The sequence below is a fragment of the Tamandua tetradactyla genome, chromosome 7, assembly GCF_023851605.1.
Source record: "Tamandua tetradactyla isolate mTamTet1 chromosome 7, mTamTet1.pri, whole genome shotgun sequence".
Classification (NCBI taxonomy): domain Eukaryota; kingdom Metazoa; phylum Chordata; class Mammalia; order Pilosa; family Myrmecophagidae; genus Tamandua; species Tamandua tetradactyla.
This window is the reverse complement of record NC_135333.1, coordinates 135671299-135690153: the sequence shown is the minus strand read 5'-3', so window position 1 is coordinate 135690153 and position 18855 is coordinate 135671299. Positions and strand designations below refer to the sequence as shown.

The 18855-nt window shown below is 38.5% G+C and overlaps 1 long non-coding RNA gene across 2 annotated transcripts in view; it reads left to right on the top strand.

Annotated features, from left to right (window-relative positions):
* The first annotated feature begins 1046 nt into the window (after window positions 1-1046).
* LOC143642669 (uncharacterized) overlaps window positions 1047-18855 on the top strand; it is an 88214-nt gene continuing 70405 nt past the window's right edge. For both annotated transcript variants that reach the window (XR_013155786.1, XR_013155787.1), the window contains exons 1-2: window positions 1047-1510; window positions 2842-2963. This is a non-coding gene — a long non-coding RNA (uncharacterized LOC143642669). The remainder of the gene's footprint in view (window positions 1511-2841; window positions 2964-18855) is intronic.

Genomic DNA, 18855 nt, shown 5'->3' with positions numbered 1-18855 from the left:
TTCGAAGCACTCATTTGAGTTCATCCAGATGAGCAGTTTATTCCCCCAAAGACTGTTTTTCATTCCGTTTCACCCTTTAGTGCTTGTAAATACTTGTTCAAACCCCCCTCTGTGAGGAGTTGGAACACAATGCAAATTTGCTATCTATTTCACAATCTGCTGGGTTGTTTTCTTCTTCCATTTTTTTTTATTAGAGCATTTGTAGGTTTATAGGAAAATCATGTGGAAAGTACAGTTCCCCCCCTACATAGAATTCTCCTTATTATGAACACCTTGCATTAAAGTGGTACCTTTGTTGCTATTGATCAAACATAATTATAATTATACTATTATCTATAGTCCATAGATCAATCACATTAGGGGCCACTCTGTATTGTACAGTTCTATGTTTGTTTGTTTTTTTAATTTTTATTCTGGTAACATATATACAACCCAAAATTTCCCATTTTAGACACTTCTTAAATACAATTCAGTGGTGTTACATTCACAATGCTGTACTTCTGTGACTTCATCACTACCAAGATTTTCCATCACACCAAACAGAAACTCTGTATCAACTAAGCGTGACCTCCCCATTCCCCAAATCTCACTCTGGCCCCTGGAATCCAGTATTCTAGGTTTTGGCAGTCTTCAGTTTGACTGGGCCACACAAAACTGTAAATATTTCTTTCCAATTTTCACGGACCTTCATTCAATCAGTGAAGACCAGAGCATGAACCCAGCACTGGATCCAGCAAGCCACTTCCCATTTCAGGGCACTCCTAAGTAATGAGAAGACGCAGTGCCATTACCAATACACATTACCCAAAAGTGGGAGGGGAAAAGCACCAAATTCTACTAAATTAAATTCCTACCTTAGCCTGAAAATCACTTAGCTTCCTAGATATCTTTTAAGAGAATTCAGCTATTCCACACAGCAGGCAGAATTGTCCCATAATGCACTTGTTGGAGTTGGAGACAGTTGCCCCGTGAGTGTGTTTGGAACCAGATCCCCCCCGCCCCCCCCCACCCCCCACCCCCCCCCCCCCCCCGAAAAGCCTCCGATGACTTGCTGCAGCCGCGCTTGGTTGCAGCTGCTTAGCTGCAGGCTTACATTCTAAACTGTCTTTCAGAGTTGCGGGGTACGGATTTAAGGGGGCACCTTCACAACGCTGTGTCCACCTTGACCTCCTACAGAAAGCAGCTTTGCTGTGGAAACCAGAAGGGAACTACTCCGGGGGAAAAAAAGCGTAACCATTCCATCCAGCCACAGAGAAGACCTGGAGGAGAGGGTTTTCGCTGTGTGCCTTAACTTGCGGGACCCGAGCTAGTGTCTCAATACGACTTCTACATTTCATACAACCTGTGTCTGCTCTGTGCCAGGAAAACGTCTGCTGTTTGGCTGAGCTTGCGACACGTTCCTTTTTGGTTGCCTCCTTCTGGGTCCATTTTTTATTCGGTGAGGAATCAAGATAGTCTGTAATGGAGTCACTCAGCCTACGGAAATGAGTGGTTTCGCTTTCTATCGCAGGTACTTCGCTCCTGTTTACCTGATGCCCCCTGCGGCTGATCTGTAGATACTGTAACTTTAGTAGTGTTTAAAGTGGCATGCACACCTCTTAATATCAAGAATGTAAGCTAAATTTTCTTAATCTTGAATCTTGAAGCATAAGACAGTTTTATACAAATCTTACATTAGAACTGGATAAGGAAACATAATGGTGTGAGTGAGATGAAGATATTGAGGTGAAAGTGTGACTTTCAGCAAAACTGTGAGGTAGGCCAAGGGCTTCTACTGTGGCTCAACTTCTACCCTTTCCAATCTGTCTTTCCCTTTCCAGACCTCTTACCCAGGGCACCTACAATGATTCATTACCGCAAATATATTGCACCACTAATTTAGGTGAAAACTCTGGGAGGTAGGTACAATAAATCATTAATATCGCCTCTTTTTTATAAATGAGCAAACTGACATTAAAATGGATTAAGACACCTGACTGAGTTTTGTAAGTGGTAAATGCAGGACTTGAAAACAGGTTTTCTGGTTTAAAATTCAGTGCTCTCTCCATACATCAATGATGCCCAAACTAACATTGATTTAATTTTGTGTCTAAAATGATCTGTATTTAAGTAATAATTGGTTTTTGCATCTTTTAAAAATCAAGGATGCTTATGGCTGCTATTAATAACATTTATATAGCAGGTCTAATAAGCCATCTTTTGGAGTTGTTAGGAGCATGGAATGCGATGAGATCTTTAAAGCTTGAGATTAATAGACTCAGCATGGTGGCTGCATATGCAGTCCGTTTCCTTCTGAGCTTACCTGCATGAGCTGGATACTCAGTATTCACCCAGTGTGATTCCAGGACAAAATTCCATTACATTGTTATTTCTGTGTGAAGCTAGCCAAAAATGAAGGTTTGTCTAAAAGCCTGAATGTAAGCTAAAAACGATAAATTAATGATTTATCGTACCTACCTCCCAGAGTTTTCCTAGATGCCCCATCTCCATGGCCTTGAAAACCCACAAATACAGGTAATGGATCCACAAAGCATATTTTTCCTTTTTTAGTACCTTGGGATATCCAAGCCCCTTCTGAGAAAGGATGAAGTATGCAGTTAATTAAGTGTAAGACTAAGACCTATAAAGAGTAGGTCTTAGTGATTGATATGTCATCCCTATCTTGGGTATATTTGCTTTTTAAAAAGAGGAACCAAAAGAAAGCAATTCTTAACTCAAAGGATTAAATATGTAATGGTGGAATTTCTAGAATTTTTGTAGATTTGAGGAAAAGTGAATATTTCAGCCTAGGACAAGGTATCTCTCAAATTATTAAGCGGTGACTCACTTCTTTGTGCACAGATGATCTTTTCAATAACTTGAACAGCCTACTGGAATGGGATATGAAACTCACTTTTTCTCCTCTGCTTGAATTGTTGACAAAGAGCGTGAAGGGCAAACTGAAGCTATGGAAGCATCATGAGGTAAAGGGTTTGAGGCCTGCCAGTTCTAGGCTCCAATCCTTGAACTTGTAGTGTACCAACTTTGTGACCTTAGGAACATCAGTTAAGCTCTCTGAACCTTAGTTTCTTTCTCTGAAAATGGAGGTGCTAAGAGCTCCTTGGTAGAGTGGTTGTAGGATTATAGGAAATAGTATAGGTACAGCATCAACCGTAGCACTTTTAGTTCTATAAATGACTACTACCATGTTTATGTTTAGAATGTGCTCAGCTCAGATCCCTTTCTTTCTTCTCTCCAGAGAGGAAGTGTGGTTTCTTGGATTTGTTTCTTAAACCTAGGGACATTTCTAAGAATTGGAACAGTTAGGAACACAGGGAATGATTTAAAGGCTCCTCTGAGTTGTCAGAGAAAGCTGTTCTGGAGTAAAGATATGCTTCTTATGCATCCTTATAATTTTATTTACTATTCAAAAGACTCAAGAAGTTTAAAAAAAAAAAAAAGAGAGACAGAGAGATTAATTAGATTTCCACTCTCCACTTCCAAGAGCTAAATTAAAAGTCATCACAAGATACCTGTGTGCTGCACAAGCTGCCAACATTTGAAATTTATAACCCCCTTGACTTTGTGTTTCAGGAAATTTGATTTTGAGATCTAATTTAAGCATAACAAATAGCCCTGCAAAGAGAGTCTCAAATGTTCCTGGTTCCCAAGGAGTTGCAATTTCAGAGCTTCCCTATTAAAATCTAAATATCCAATCCTTGATTTCTATTTTTCTGAAAAATTACTAATATATAAATTTTGAGGGAACCAATGGCACATTCCTACACAGAACCATCATTTAATTCTTCAATAAGGCAAAATGACTAAAAGTCCTTTCCAACAGCTCACCCATTTTTATAAAGGCCAAAATAAACCCGGAAAACATTATGTACATTGGGACAATTTATATGTTGAGCTGGTCTAAACCAAAAGTGTTCTCCTTATGTGAACTGTTCACAGATTCCACACTAATATTCTTAAACCTGGCAGCCACTTGAGTGATCATTCCATCAACATCTCAATGCTTGGCCCCTGTTCCGGTCAGAAGACAGCGTCCAGCCCAACTCTGGGCACTACTCAGCTCTTAAAGCACACTTTTAGATTGCTTTCTTCCCTTAATTTCAATTCAAAAATGAAAGCGTACCGCAGCACCATCTGTCCCTTACTTTGGGACAAACAATTCAGGTTGAACAGAACGTGACAACTTACACTTCAGATTCAGTAGAAAATCCATCTATTTTTTCTGGCAGAACTCCTAATGTTCAGATATTTAGAATTATCTGAGATATATTCTATATTTAGAATATATCTGAGATATAGAAAGTCTCAGGTTTATTGAGAGAACTTTTATCAGTTTTTCTCCGACTTTTCATGGAACATACATTGTGTGCCATGGATTTAAATTCTTTATTATATTGCTTATGGGCGTTACTCATTGTTTCACAATAGACCTCTTGCCTCTGCACCAAGATTTAAACTTCTTGAAATCCATCGTATCTTAAAGTGTTCTTGAATCCCCCATTATGACAAACATTAAATTCAATGATTAATTTATTATCAATAAATACCAAATGAATCAGTAAATACTTGATATTTGGAAATGTCAGCTATCTCCCTCTGATTGAAGAATTACAAGTCCCAATTTAAACAAATACATTTTTAAAAAGTTTTTTATTCCAGAACATTGTGTGTATATATATTACAAAAAAAGTGAGAAGAATATAAAGAGCCCCTATGAACGCGTCACCAGATTCAATTATCAACTCATGCCACATCTACTTTATATAAATCATTTTGAATATTAAGCAAATAGCAGTAGCTAATTCTTAATTACCTCAGGGTTAATTATGCTTATACCATTGAAGATGTTTCTAATCTAACTCAATTTACATTTTGCATCTACTATGATGATTTCACCTATATTGAGTCATTTAATTCACACACTAATCTCCTCTGGTAAGCATTTTTATCCCCATTTTCTAAATAAAAATATTGAAGTTCAGAAAGGTTAAATAACTGGCTGAAGGTCTTAGCGTTACTAAGGGGCAGAGCAAGGATTCCAACCTATATTAAGAGGGATTAATTCATGTTGCAAAGTTTGTGGCTAAAATGGCAGAAATGTTAAAACGAGCACTTTCTACCATTTGTGAAGCAATTAAATATGTTGCTGAAGAGCCAGAGGACATCAGCTTTCCCAGGAGCAAGTTTTCTTATGCTATGGTAGAACAGCTATGGTCTGGAAGTGGCGCTGGGGGATGCTTAATGCCCCTATTTCACCTCCCACGGAGCACAACCACTGGAGAAGTATTGGGTCCAGGGACAGCTAACTTTCAATTTAAGTTATGGAGCTGGAAGTAGGATGTGTATTTCCTAACGTATAGAGATTCCATATGGTATAGAGGTAAAAAAAAAATCAGTGAAGGAAAAAAGGAGCAATGGAAGATTGTGTAAGGGAAAGGATGAGAACAGAAACCATAGAGGCTTATATCTTAGCTAGTAATGAAGGTAAAGAAACGTGAGGCATGACGGGCTTCATTGGTATTCAAAAGAATCCACTCCCTTCAATCCCTCAGAAGTTGGTGTAGCTGATCTGTCTGCCTGCTAAAGAGTCTAGAGTCAATAACCTTCTCTTTGGAACTCAGAACTACACTGCCTGAGAGAGTCTGGGGCTGGGAGCTTAGACCACAGCACCCAGAAGAGTTCTGCCAGGTCCTCATGGGTGCCAGCTTGGTTTCTGGATGCTAAGCATGGCACAGGTTGTTGCACAGTTAGGCTATGCCTTAGAATGCTGGGATGTGGATTGGATTTGATGGGCTGATTATTGGAGATGCACATAGGCTCAAAGAGGGCATTGGCAGTGAAAATAGCTTTTAAAAATATCCTGACTTTTCTGTACAGGGTGTGGAGCAAGTTCTACAGAAAACTGCATGGAAGAGAAGTATACTCTTGAATTTTGCACTCTTTCTTGCATTTTGGTGGCTTCCTCCCTGCTTTCCTCAATACCATACCATCCATGCCACCATGGCCCACAACTAGAGTTTCTCCCCAAAGCATATTTTAATGAAAACATTTTGTCTCCATGTACTGCATCAGAATGTAGTTTTATGTCTGCCTTTATGCTAATAGACCTTACTATTATTATAATCATGTGCTATCCTTATTGGGAATCTAATCCAACTACTATCTTATGCTTAAATGCCCTCAAAATACCTCCACTGAGTGATCTTATTTATCATCTATGCTTGAACACCTTTAGGGATGGAAAGCTCACTACCTTAAAATGTAACCAAACTTTGAACAGAAAGTTCTTTTTATTGAGTTTCATTCTCATGAGCTCTTCGGGGTCATATAGAACATGTATAATTCCTCTTCTACAGGCCATCCTTCAATTATCTGACCCTAGGTCTATTTTACTAGTGCTGCTGCCCCATCCTCTGTCCCTCAGACTGAATGCCTATGTGGAAGGGTGAGATCATAATTCCCAGGTAACAAATTTGCCCTTTAACATTTTTTTTAACCACATTAAGCATGTCATGCCAGACTGTGTGCTAATTGTGTTGATTAATTTAATTGATTATTCCTCTTGATAACTCCAGGAGGAAAGCATTGTTTTTTTTCTGTGAATGAGTAAACAGTGACTCGCAGCAAAACATGACCTGCCTTAAGGTCACCTGCTTCTAAAGGCTGAGCCAAAACTGAAGTCCAGATCCTCCAACTTCAAAGTCCAGTTTTCTTGCCACCACACGACAATGATCTGTCCAACAGGACAATCAAATGCTGAACTCTAGACAAAATTACAAGTCTGGAGGCTGAAGGATAGTTAGAAGCCAATTTTTTTTTAACATATCCCCAAGCCATAATATATAGGTCGATTCTTATCTTTTTACTCTCTTGACCAACATTAGTATGACTGGATGGTTTCTTGGTTATGGTAAATGACACCAGCTGCTGTGACAGCAAAGCCTAAAATCTCAGTAGTCTAATACAACAATGTCTTTGTTTAATACAGATACACCTGCATGGCAGGCGGCTTTCCACACGCTCCTACAGGACCATCTTTTCATCTTATTGCTTTGCCATCCCCTAGAACCTCAGAGTTCTTTACTGGAGCCTTTGAGTTTGGAGAGAGAGCAGCAGGTTACAAAGGAATTCTATGGGGCAGACAGGGAAGAGACACACGTACCCTCTGCCCATATTTCATTAAAAATAACTCAATGACATGCCCAACCCTATCCACAAGAGAGGCTAGGAAATGTAGGCTAGCTGTGTGTCCATAAGATGAGTACACAGCTATCCACGAACATATAGCAATCTTTGCCACAAATAACACGTAATAGAAAGATAGTGGGGCGGGCCGCGGTGGCTCAGCGGGCAAAGTGCTTGCCTGCTATGCCGGAGGACCTCGGTTCGATTCCCGGCCCCAGCCCATGTAACAAAAAACGGAAAAACAAAATACAATAAAACAAGAAAATGTTTAAAGATGTTTCCCTTTCTTCCTTCCTTCCTTCCTTCTATCCTTCCTTCCTTCTCTCTGTCTTTCCTTTAAAAAAAAAAAAAAAAAGAAAGATAGTGGAGGAAGAGGACACTGCTAGGAGGCTTGACAGAAATCATCCACTCACCAAGTATTTATTAAGTGTCTACTATTTACAAGCATTGAACTCGGAACTAGGGATATAGTATGAAACAAGAGACATGGTTCCTTCCTTCATGGAAGTTGCACTGTTATGACCCATGCAAGAAAAATGTAGGTTGCTATATATATGTAGTCCTAACCTAGACTAGGTAGTCAGGGAACTCTTTTTAGGTGGGACATTTAAGCAGAAATGAGAAGGAGGTATCTATCTGCAACCCCTCCCCCATAATTCAAAAAATTCAAAAGTTCTGTATGTCAAACTCTTTTGAAAGTTATTGGGTATCAAAGCTTGACCTGATCTTGACACATTTGGTAGGAACATCTGATCTGAATGGATACAAGACTACTTATAATCTCTACCTATCTTACCTGGTGTGACTGTTTACAGATCTTGCAGAGGAAACGTTGGCATGTGATTATCGAAATTGATTGAGGACATGCCAGGTAGAGTTAACAGGGAATTGAAACAAAGGGGTGAATTTTCATGAGAACAAAGGATGTCACAAATCTTCAGACTCTATTCCAGCCACCGAAGTTCATGGACTTCTCCAATATTCATCCAGTGATTCTAATAATTAAATCATTTCCATATTTCTGACATTCAAAAGGAGTCACTGATGGTCCACATTATCTATAGGCCTTTACCAAGTCACTGGAGTTTACTCCTGTACTGCATTTAAACTACTGATTTAGTGATATGTTGAAAATGTAAATGGACCATGTTCATAAAACAACTTATTCTGAGTTGTGATAAGACCAGATAGAAGGCTACAGCACTGCAGGCTGCTGACCTGCCTCCGACATTTGTGATAGTGAGAACCACAGTACAAATAGAGACCCATATGCCATAAGTCGCTATATTTAAAAATTATGAATTGAAATATAAAATCAAAATTATTTAAATAAAGCTAAAATATTTAATATTTGAAATTTTAATTTAACTTTTTGTAAATATTTACATAAAAAATAAATACTGACAATTCTAACACTCAAAATCTATTTAGTTGCTTATGTAAAGACCTGGTATCATACCTTGTGTATATTACATCTAAATCTACATAATATGCAAATTTGAGAGCAATATAAGCTGTTTGAAATGTTCCTCAGCCTTCGTTTACAACTGTTGTGAGCACTGTACTAATTTGTGAGTATCCCCATAATCATTAATTGGAACATGAAAGGAAACAAAAAAATGAACTCTTGGCATATCTAAAACAAGAATTCTTCATGATGTAAGAAACAATTGCATTTATACTATTGAAAAGACTTCTGCTTTTTTAAATCTAAGAACTTCCCTCCTAAAATCCTCCTCATACTTCAAAGCAGTTCTTGCCTCCACAAACCTTAATGACATCTGGACTCAGTTATCTGTTTCAAGGACATATGACAAGAGATATGGTGAGTCATTTCTCTAGGGCCTGAACAGTATTATGTGTCTCACTGTACCAGTGCCCAATCCCAAGAGACAGAGGCACCCAGGTGTTCTTTAATACATTTACATTTTAGCATGTATGTGTTTCCCAGGGTCTGTGTAAGGACAGTACTAGTTGCCTAAAAATTGTGAACAGAGAAATCCTTCAAGAAATATTGTGGAGACAGAGATAAATAAGTTAGGGTTAAGATGATTTACATTATTTATTTCCAGAGTGACCAGACTGAAGGGGTCTGACATACACTTCACAGGGGACAGATGATTTTGAAGCGAAGAGCTAACAATCAAAAGTTCCCATTGATAGCTTAATTATTACTAAAACATCAAGTTTATGACATTTCATATTTCATAGCACTAACGTTATTCCAGGGCAGAAACCAGGGGAATAGAAACCCAATTTGTATGAGATGCCAAGGAGCTTCTGGGAGGTATCATAAAAGGATATTGGGACTGCTAATTGGGCTTAAGAAACAGAGAATAAAATTTTTGGATAAGTAAGGGCATAAAAGTCACTTCCCTGTTCTTAGGGTTCTGTTATCCTCCATGGACAGGATTTTCTCTGAGGTAAAAACAATTTGAGATAATTAGATCTACTCTTGGGTCCCTAGATAATGAATGGCAGGGAGAAGTGATACTGGATTTCACAATGGGTGATGCCCCTTAAACATTTTAATATATTCTATCTGAACATGGAGGAATTTCTTCTAAGGACTGGAGGTTAGGGGAAGGAGTCTTAAGAAAATTTAAAAAGATGAGACAGTCTCTGTGTGGGTCCAACAAGAGCACTATAATTTTACTGGGGAAAACCTCCCCTCCCTCATTAAAGCAGTAACTATGGCAAAACGAGTGGCAGATCATCACTCCACTGAATGGTCCATCCAGGACCTGGGGCTGCAGGTGGTGAGCTGTGCTGGGAGCATCACTGAGAGTCCTGACTTCAGTGACCCAGGGAGAGTGGATATGGGATCTCAGTTTTCTGCTGCCTGGGGATGTAGAGATAAGGTAATCACTGTGATCATTGGGATATATGACCATCTCCTCCTCAATAGCTATAGCATGAAGGAAATAAGGGCGACGTTGGTGCCTCCAGAAATGTTCTGCTTATTCACCTTTCCTTAAATAACACCTGGAGCCTGCAATAAAAGAAAAAAAGTGCCGTTCTGGCCACTTATTGAGAAGATCATACACATGCCAGTGGGTTCGTGGAAGAGTTCAAATCCAGACACCCAAGAAATGCTTGATGTAAAGCAGCATTGTCCAATAGAGTTGTCTGTGATGATGGAAATGTACTAACGTCTGTGCCGTCCAATGCAGCTATAGAACACTTGAACAGTATAGCATGACAGGTGAATTGAATTTTTAATATTGTTTAATCTTAATTTACATTTAAAATTAAATAGCCACATGCAGGTAGTGGCTACCACAAAAATTTTATCACAATTATCTTGATTCCTAGCTTTGTTTTCTCATAAACCAAACACACCAACTGTAGTTGGCTCTAACTGTGGCTAGTTATGAAGGCAGTGTGATTTAAATATGCTTTATCATTCCAAGAAGAACGTTCTACCTTTGAACTATTAGAGACCTAAGGAAAGATTCTCTCTGCCCTTTCAAATCCTCTGCTCTCAATTACTTACCTCTACACCTTTAGTCTTCTTTCTCCTCTTGGGCAAGTTTAGAAGGAGGAAAAAAAATTATAAAACAACACGAATACATTGGTATGTAGAAAACCTCATGCATTTCTTTCTGGTGACCAATAGAAGTATTCTCTTTAGGGGCAGGGACACATCTTATCTATCCTTGTGAGGTAGAACACCTGAAACTTAGCCAATATTTGATAAATGTGTGTTTGATCCAATAGCTCATCACCATCATTCAAAATGCTTACATTTACTTGGTATTCTAAGTGCCACAGCTCTCCATAAACTTTGCAACTTCTTCCTGATGCAACCTAATTTAAGCGAGATAATAAGACCAAATTTACTAAGACCTGGCTTAAAAATTAAACTGAATGGAGCAAAGTGAAGCTTATAAACAGGGATGTAATGTGGTTTCCCTATAGGCATAAAAGGATGATATAGGATCTCTCGCTTTATAGATGTTTAAGGACAAAATCAATACCAGTGTCTACCAAATGTTTTATACTTTAGTTTAGGAAGAAGGAAGAGACAAAGAGGCATCTCAGTGTCTTTTCTAGTCCTGAGTTCTTATGTTTGAAAATTGAGTAAATTCAGCCTTATAAGTCCCCCTCCCCAACTTTTCTGCATCAAAGAAAAGATCAAATTCTAAAAACTTTCCCAAATTTTAAATAATTATATCATTTTGGATTTGTAAATTTGAGAATTATTGCTCTGAACATCTACTGTGTATTTTTTCTACTAGCCACAGTAGAATCGTTTTATGTTCTAATTTCCCAATTAAAATCCTTATCCATGGAAAAAAATGCCTGAACTCCAAATATGTAATTATACAACTGTAAACAGCCTTACAGAAATATTTGTGCCAAATAAGAGTTATAATAGTAATGCCAGAAAAACAGTATATTCTGGTTCCATCTTTTTTATTACATGAATGCTTAAAATACTAGATTCTTTTTTCTCCATTGGCTTAGACTTAATTGTAATCATTTGCAGAGATGCATTTAGAATTACGATTGCAATGTTTCTCTTAATATCTTCTACATTACCCCAGAAAGGACCATATGGATTTCTCCAGTTGGGGTCAAAACTCTAGCTGTATTTTACCCCTTTTGTTTTCCACTATAAAACATATTTTTTCAGAAAAGAGGAGGGAACTGGGAGAGGCTGCTGGCATCCCTGGAAATTCTGCTATATAATATTTGAATTGCAGTTGTCTGACCCTGATTCATTATGTAATAATTTGTGGTGTATCAAGACCTTATGACTTTTTCTGTAGGCCATTCCAGACAAGGCTGATACCATCTTTTCTGCTTACAGGTAACACGCATAAATATTTCCCTAAATATAGACTAGGTGTGCACCTTATACAAAGTCAGAATTCAACAATAGATCAATGGCATTATCTAATGGATAACTTTTGAACAGTTAATTATCTTCAACCACAGAGAATCAAATGCTAGAGATAAGGCAGGGCTTATTATTTTAGACGATAGAGGAAGAAAGAAAGATTTTATGAAATTTCCTAAGCCGTTGCAAGTTTACCACTGCTGGTAGACTCAGACAACGAGAAGAAGGTGGAGACTATATGCCCCCTCCCCCACATTTCTATTAGCAAATTTCAATCCAGATTCTAACATGTATACCACACATACTCCTACCACTTGTGAGCTTCGTGGAGTCATAGCTCTCTGCTCTTCTGGGTGTTCTGGCAAGCACCTTATACAAAAGCTGATCACCTAGGCAAATGCAATGTAATATTTTATTGGCAACATCAGCCAACAGAATCCTCCATAATGTGAGGCACAAAGGATTGATGGGAGTTCTAGACCTAAGGCATTGTGTCAAAAGTGTCAGGCCTTAGGGCCATCAGATTCCCATATCTACTCATACAAGAGAGAGAATTTACTGTACAAATTTTTCCATTATTTACCTATCTTAAACACAACTTATTTTACCAATAAAAAAGTAACTTCTAATATTCTTTATGCTAGTCAGTTCTCTTGGGGTGTATTTAGATAGGAATGTTTGAAGTACTTGCCACTGGAGTATAGACTCTTTATTAGGATCCTTCCAGTTTTAACCAACCACACTGGCATATGGATTTCTCATTGGGGAACTTTGCATTTTATTTAACTGCTTTTAGAGAGTATAACTGTATATACACTGTGTATATAGAGGTATTTCAAGTAAATTACAGATAATATGAGGGTGGTTGGGGAATTAGACCAGAGCTGAAATAAACTTTCAAAGAGCTGGTGTAAAGATTTGGGAAATTGTATTCTATTATCAATCCAACTCTGTCAGGACCATCCTCACCACTATTCTCTCTCATCTACTTCACCCCAGATCATTCATGTAAAGCAATATAATAAGAAAAGGTGAGAGCAGAGTCTCTGAGATCAGGCTGCCTTGGTTTGAAGCCTGGCCCTGCTACTTACCCTGCTGTGATGTTTAGGTTCATGGGTCACTTTGACCAGGTGATGGTGTCCAGTTGTCTGGTCAAGCAAGCACTGGCCTGTTTTTGTACTGTGAGGACATTTCATGAACTTAAATCATCAGTAAGCTGATTGCATCTATGACTAATTGCAGGTACAATCAACTGAGGAGATTGCCTTCAGCAGGGAGAGAAGTCTCATCCAATCAGTTGAAGAGTTTCAAAGGAGTAGTGATGATTTCAGCAGTCAGAAGACAAAATTTCCCTCTCTACCTCAGCCAGCCACCTCCTCTTGGGAATTCATGAAAAACTTTCATTGGAGTTCCCAGCTTGCAGCCTGCTCTATGGAATAGCTTGAGACAATTTTTAGAAAAATATCCTATTTATAGATATCTCCTGTCAGTTCTATTTTCCTAAAGAACCCTGACTAATATACCTGTCATAGCCTATGATTTTCTTTGTCTTTGTTTCCTCACCTGAAAAATGAGGATCATAGTACACTTATGCTATTAGGTTGTTCTAAGGGTATGAAATAACTCAAGTAAAAAATCTGGCACTGGACCTCGGATCTAGCAAGTATCCAGTGATTATTTTAAGAAAAACAAATGCACACCTGCAATAATGGAGCTGTACTAGACAGAAGTAAATGGGGTAAAAGACAGTTCCTCTCTCAAGGTGTGCATGGCCCAGTGGAAAGACACAAGGAAGCAGTCAGAAATAATAAAGTTGATTGGTATGTGCAAAATATAATAACTGAGATAAATTGCCAACCATTGTCAAAACAAACAGACATATCAAAACCAATCAAAATTTCCAACATATGAAAGGAAATTAAGACACCCTATTATTAATGGTGCCATTTGGAGTAAATTTCAGCATAGGAAATACTTTAAAACAACTGATACATTGGAAAACAATGTTTTATTTTAAATGCTCCACATTAAGAATTTATCTCTGTTAGATGCTGAAAACTTTTTCCAGGGACCTTCTCCAGTTAGACATGAGACACATTGTTCTAGTTTGCTAGCTACTGGAATGCAATATACCAGGAATGGAATAACTTTTAAAAAGGGGAATTTAATAAGTTGCTAGTTTACAGTTCTAATGCTGAGAAAATGTCCCAATTAAAACAAGTCTATAGAAATGCCCAATCTAAGGCATCCATCCAGGGAAAGATACCTTGGTTCAAGAAGGCCAGAATAGGGATTATTCTACCTTTATGAAATGGGATTTTGATTAAAACATGGCTTTTCTAGGGGGCATACATCCTTTTAAACCAGCACATTCCACCCTCTGGCCCTTAAAAAAGACATGTTTTTCCCATATACAAAATGCATTAATTTCATAACAATACAGAAATCCTTAAACCATTTCAGTAGCAATACAAATGAAATACAAAGTTAGGAACAGTATAAATTCCTATCAAAGTTAGTTACAGGCATGGTCTGTTCTAAGGCAAAGTTCTCTGGCTCTGGACCTCTGAAAACTTATAACAAGTTATTTGTTGCCAACATACAAAGGAGGACCAGTCATGGGATACATATATGCATTTTCAAAGAGAAGAAAGAACACAGGGGTCACCAGACCCATAGTTTCGAAAACCCGCAGGGCAAAGTCCATTAGATTTCAAAGTCTGAGAATCATTTATCCTCGGGGCTTCTGAAAGTGGCAGTTTCACTCTTTCCAAGGGCCTATACAGAGGCCTGCCTCTCTTCAAATGCAACCTTGGGGGACATTGGGGAGACCAGCTTTTTCTCGGGTCCACCCTCTCCAAGCATTAGGGCTGCACCTGGACTCTCTGCCATCTCTGGGGCACACACTCAACCCCTCCATGTGGTGGCAGCCAGGCTCTCCCCAAACCCCAAGGAATGTCCTTTACTGTCTCCAAGGCCTGAGGTGGCATGACTGTTCCACTGCAACCAGGTGAAGGCCCATTCTCTGCCTTTGGGGCAAACTCACCCTCTCCACAGGCTTGGGTGGGTCTGCTCTCCTGGCCCAAGACTTCTTGACTTCAGACCTCAGCCTCCATGGTTTTGCCTCTGAAGTTATTTTTCCTCCAACGTGTCCCTTCTTTGAACCCCCCAGTCTAGACTGGCAGCAGCTCTGTTTATACAGGTCCCAAAGTACTCTAGTTGGTTTTCTATGCAGTACCATTGATCATGCCCATTAGACATAAGGAGTTTCCACAAATCCTTTCTAGATAACTCCATATCCAATCCTGGCTTTCTCTGAAATGGCTGACTGGTTCCACATTTGGTCAAGTCCTCATATGGGGTACTGTTCTCTGAGATCTCCCTTCCAGGAAGCCCAGAATTCTCCAAAACATCAACTTCTGGTTTCTTTGTACCCAAGAGTTCAGTTCTCAGTTTACCTCTTTCCTGTCACATTTCACTGTAAGCTGTGAGGAGAAACCAGGCTGCACTTTTGACATTTAATTTGGAGATCTTTTCTGCTAAATATTTAAGTTCATGGCTTTTAAAATCAGCCTTCCAGCCAAAGCTACTAATCAATTTTGCCAGATTATCTGCCATTTTAAAACAAGGTTTGCCTTCCTTCCAGTTTGCAATAACATGTGCCTCATTTCTGTCTAGAGCTTCATCACAGGTATCTTTAGAGTCCACATTTCTACCAACAGTCTCTTCAAAGCATTCTAGGCCTTCTCTATCAAGCTCCTCACAATGCCTCCAAAATCTTCCCCTTATCCATTTAAAAAGCTGTCCCAACATGTTTGGTATTTGCAAGCCGCAGCAGCATCACCCCACTCTCCAGTACAAAATCTGTTTTGTGTGCTAGCTGCCGGAATGCAATATACCAGAAACAGAATCACTTTTAAAAAGGGGAATTTGATAAATTGCTAGTTTACAGTTCTAACGCTGAGAAATGTTCCAGTTAAAACAAGTCTATAGAAATGTCCAATCAAAGGCATCCATCCAGGGAAAGATACCTTGGTTCAAGAAGGCCAAAATAGGGATTATTCTACCTTTATGAAATGGGACTTTGATTAAAACATAGCTTTTCTAGGGGGCATACATCCTTCTAAACCAGCACACACATGTAAACAATCCAGAAATTAACTACATACAAGGGGCCTTTCGAGCCAAATACCATTATTGAACCCAAATCTAATAACTGCAAAATATTTTGCCAGCCACAAGAACAAGGCTGAATCATACTAAGAAAACAAAGATTTCAGAAAGAGCATAAAGTTTCATATTTTTTTATTCCTTTGCTTCCTCCTTTTTGTTTTATCAAGTCCTCTACCTTTTTAGAGGAGCGCTCACTTGCTAACCACAACCAGACACTGGGATTACAACGTGCAGATGTATACATTTTGCAAGAAAAGACAAAATCGCCAATTTAATCTTACACAAGAGCTTGAGTTTGTGTTCGAATAGACATGGCAGATTAAAGTTTATTAACCTGCTAATCTGCAGATGCCTTAAATGTCCCATGAATGGTCAACTCTATGATAGTTTTGTTACAGTTGATATTTTGCTATGGCAACCTAATTTATACATGTCTTTCTCACTTGTATAACAGGACAGATTGCAACAAATGTCCAAAGCACAAGTGTAACAATATATTTCTTTTTTCCTTTTAAAAGTAAACTACACCTTCTTTTATTCAAAGTGTGGAAAATCAAAATAGTAACAAGTCAGCCAAGTACTTGCCACTTTATTTTACTAAATTTTAATTTTACTTAAATTTTGGATTTTGTTTGCTGGTTTGTTTGCTTGTTTTTTGCACAATACTTAGATTTGTTAAAAATCTAGGGAAAGGAGAGGAGGTGAGGGCATAAGAAATGTGTTTCTTTTCATTTTATAAGATTATTCATTTTATAATAATTCAAATCCATATACTTTTCTTTAATGGAAACTTGAAAAACAATACCAGAATGCTGATGAATTTAGTAGAAAAACTTAAAATAATCGTTAGAATTAGGGGTGGGAGGTGGGCATGGACAATAAAGAAAGTGAACAGAAATGAAGAATACTTAAGTGAATAGAAATGAAGAACATTTAAGAAAGTGAACAGAATCTCATCCCAGAACCTGAATGCTTCTCTATACTTTGAGGCCTTGAGGATGTTTGCTGCTGGGCTTATCACTCTGCCTTGAGATGCACAACCCTCTCAGTTTCTTTACCCTTTGAGAATCTCCTCTCAGCAGTCTCTGCTGGAATAATACTGCCTTCAATTCTTCTACCAGGAAACCATCACAGATCATTTGAATGTAATCTTTGGCAATGGCATTTTTTTAAACATTTTTTATTGTGAAATAGAACTGATATACAGAAAAGTGAAAAATTTCAAAGTACAGTTTAACAAGTAGTAATAGAGCAAATTTCGTAGTATAGTATGGGTTCCACAATTTCAGGTATTTCTTTCTGGATGTCCTAATACACTAAAAACTAAAAAGAAATGTCTGTAATAATGATTCGGTAGTCATAATCCTTTGTTAAATTATAACTTCTCTATTACAACTACTCCGTCTCATTTGATCATTCTCTCAATCTTCAAGGATATTTGGGCAACAATCATTTTAATTTCTCCATGTTGAAAATGGGTATTGACATTATGGAGTAGGGTAATGCAACTGGTTGATGCTCTGGGAGAGACTGGTACCTCTAAGTTTCAGGGCTTATCTGACATGGGAACTGTATTAGTTAGGGTTCTCTAGAGAAACAGAATCAACAGGGAACACTCGCAAATATAAAATTTATAAAGGTGTCTTACATGACCGCGGGAATGCAGAGTAGAAAATCCGCAGGGCAGGCTGTGAAGTCGACGATTCCGATGGAGGGTCTGGACGAACTCCACAGGAGAGGCTTGCCCACTAAAGCAGGAAGAGAGCCTGTCTCTTCTGAATCCTCCTTAAAAGGCTTCCAGTGATTAGATTAAGCATCACTCATTGCAGAAGACACTCCCCTTGGCTGATTACCAATGGAATCAGCTGTGGATGCAGGTGACGTGATCGTGATCTAATTCTATGAAATGTCCTCGTTGCAACAGACAGGCCAGTACTTGCCCAACCAGACAAACAGGTACCACCACTTGGCCAAGTTGACACATGAACCTCACCATGACAGGAACCATCTGGAGGTTTTAAGCTCCTGAAAAATAAACTTAGTAAATAAAACTTTTATAAAGTCTTAGATAAAGCCATGAGTTTTCTTTTGGGTTTTCAGGAGTACTGATAGTTGGGGTTTGGCATACTGTGGCAATTTATAATAGCTGGCTGAAGCTTGCATAAGAGTAACCTCCAGAATGACCTTTTGACTCTATTTGAAATCTCTTAGCCACTGAAACCTTATTTTGTTACATTTTTTCCTCTTTGTGGTTAAGCAGACATTCTCAATTCCATAATGCCAGGCCAGGTTTATCCCTAGGAGTCATGTCCTACATTGGGGAGAGAGCAATGAGTTTATTTGCAGAGTTTGGCTTAGAGAGAGAGAAGCCGCATCTGAGCAACAAAAGAGGTTCTCTAGGGGTGACTGTGTTTATAAGTAGGCTTAACTTCACCATTACAGAAATAAGTTTTATAAGGGCCAGTTTCAAGGTCAAGGGTTTGGCTTATTAAACTGAGAGTCCCCAGTGCTTAATAGATTATCAGGAATTTCCCAGGTGGGGAAGTTTATAATTCCATATTTTTTCTCTAGTCCCTCAAGGAACTTTGCAAACACTTTTTATTATCTGCCCCAAATACTCTGGATTGTATCATGGTATTACATTAAGCTAT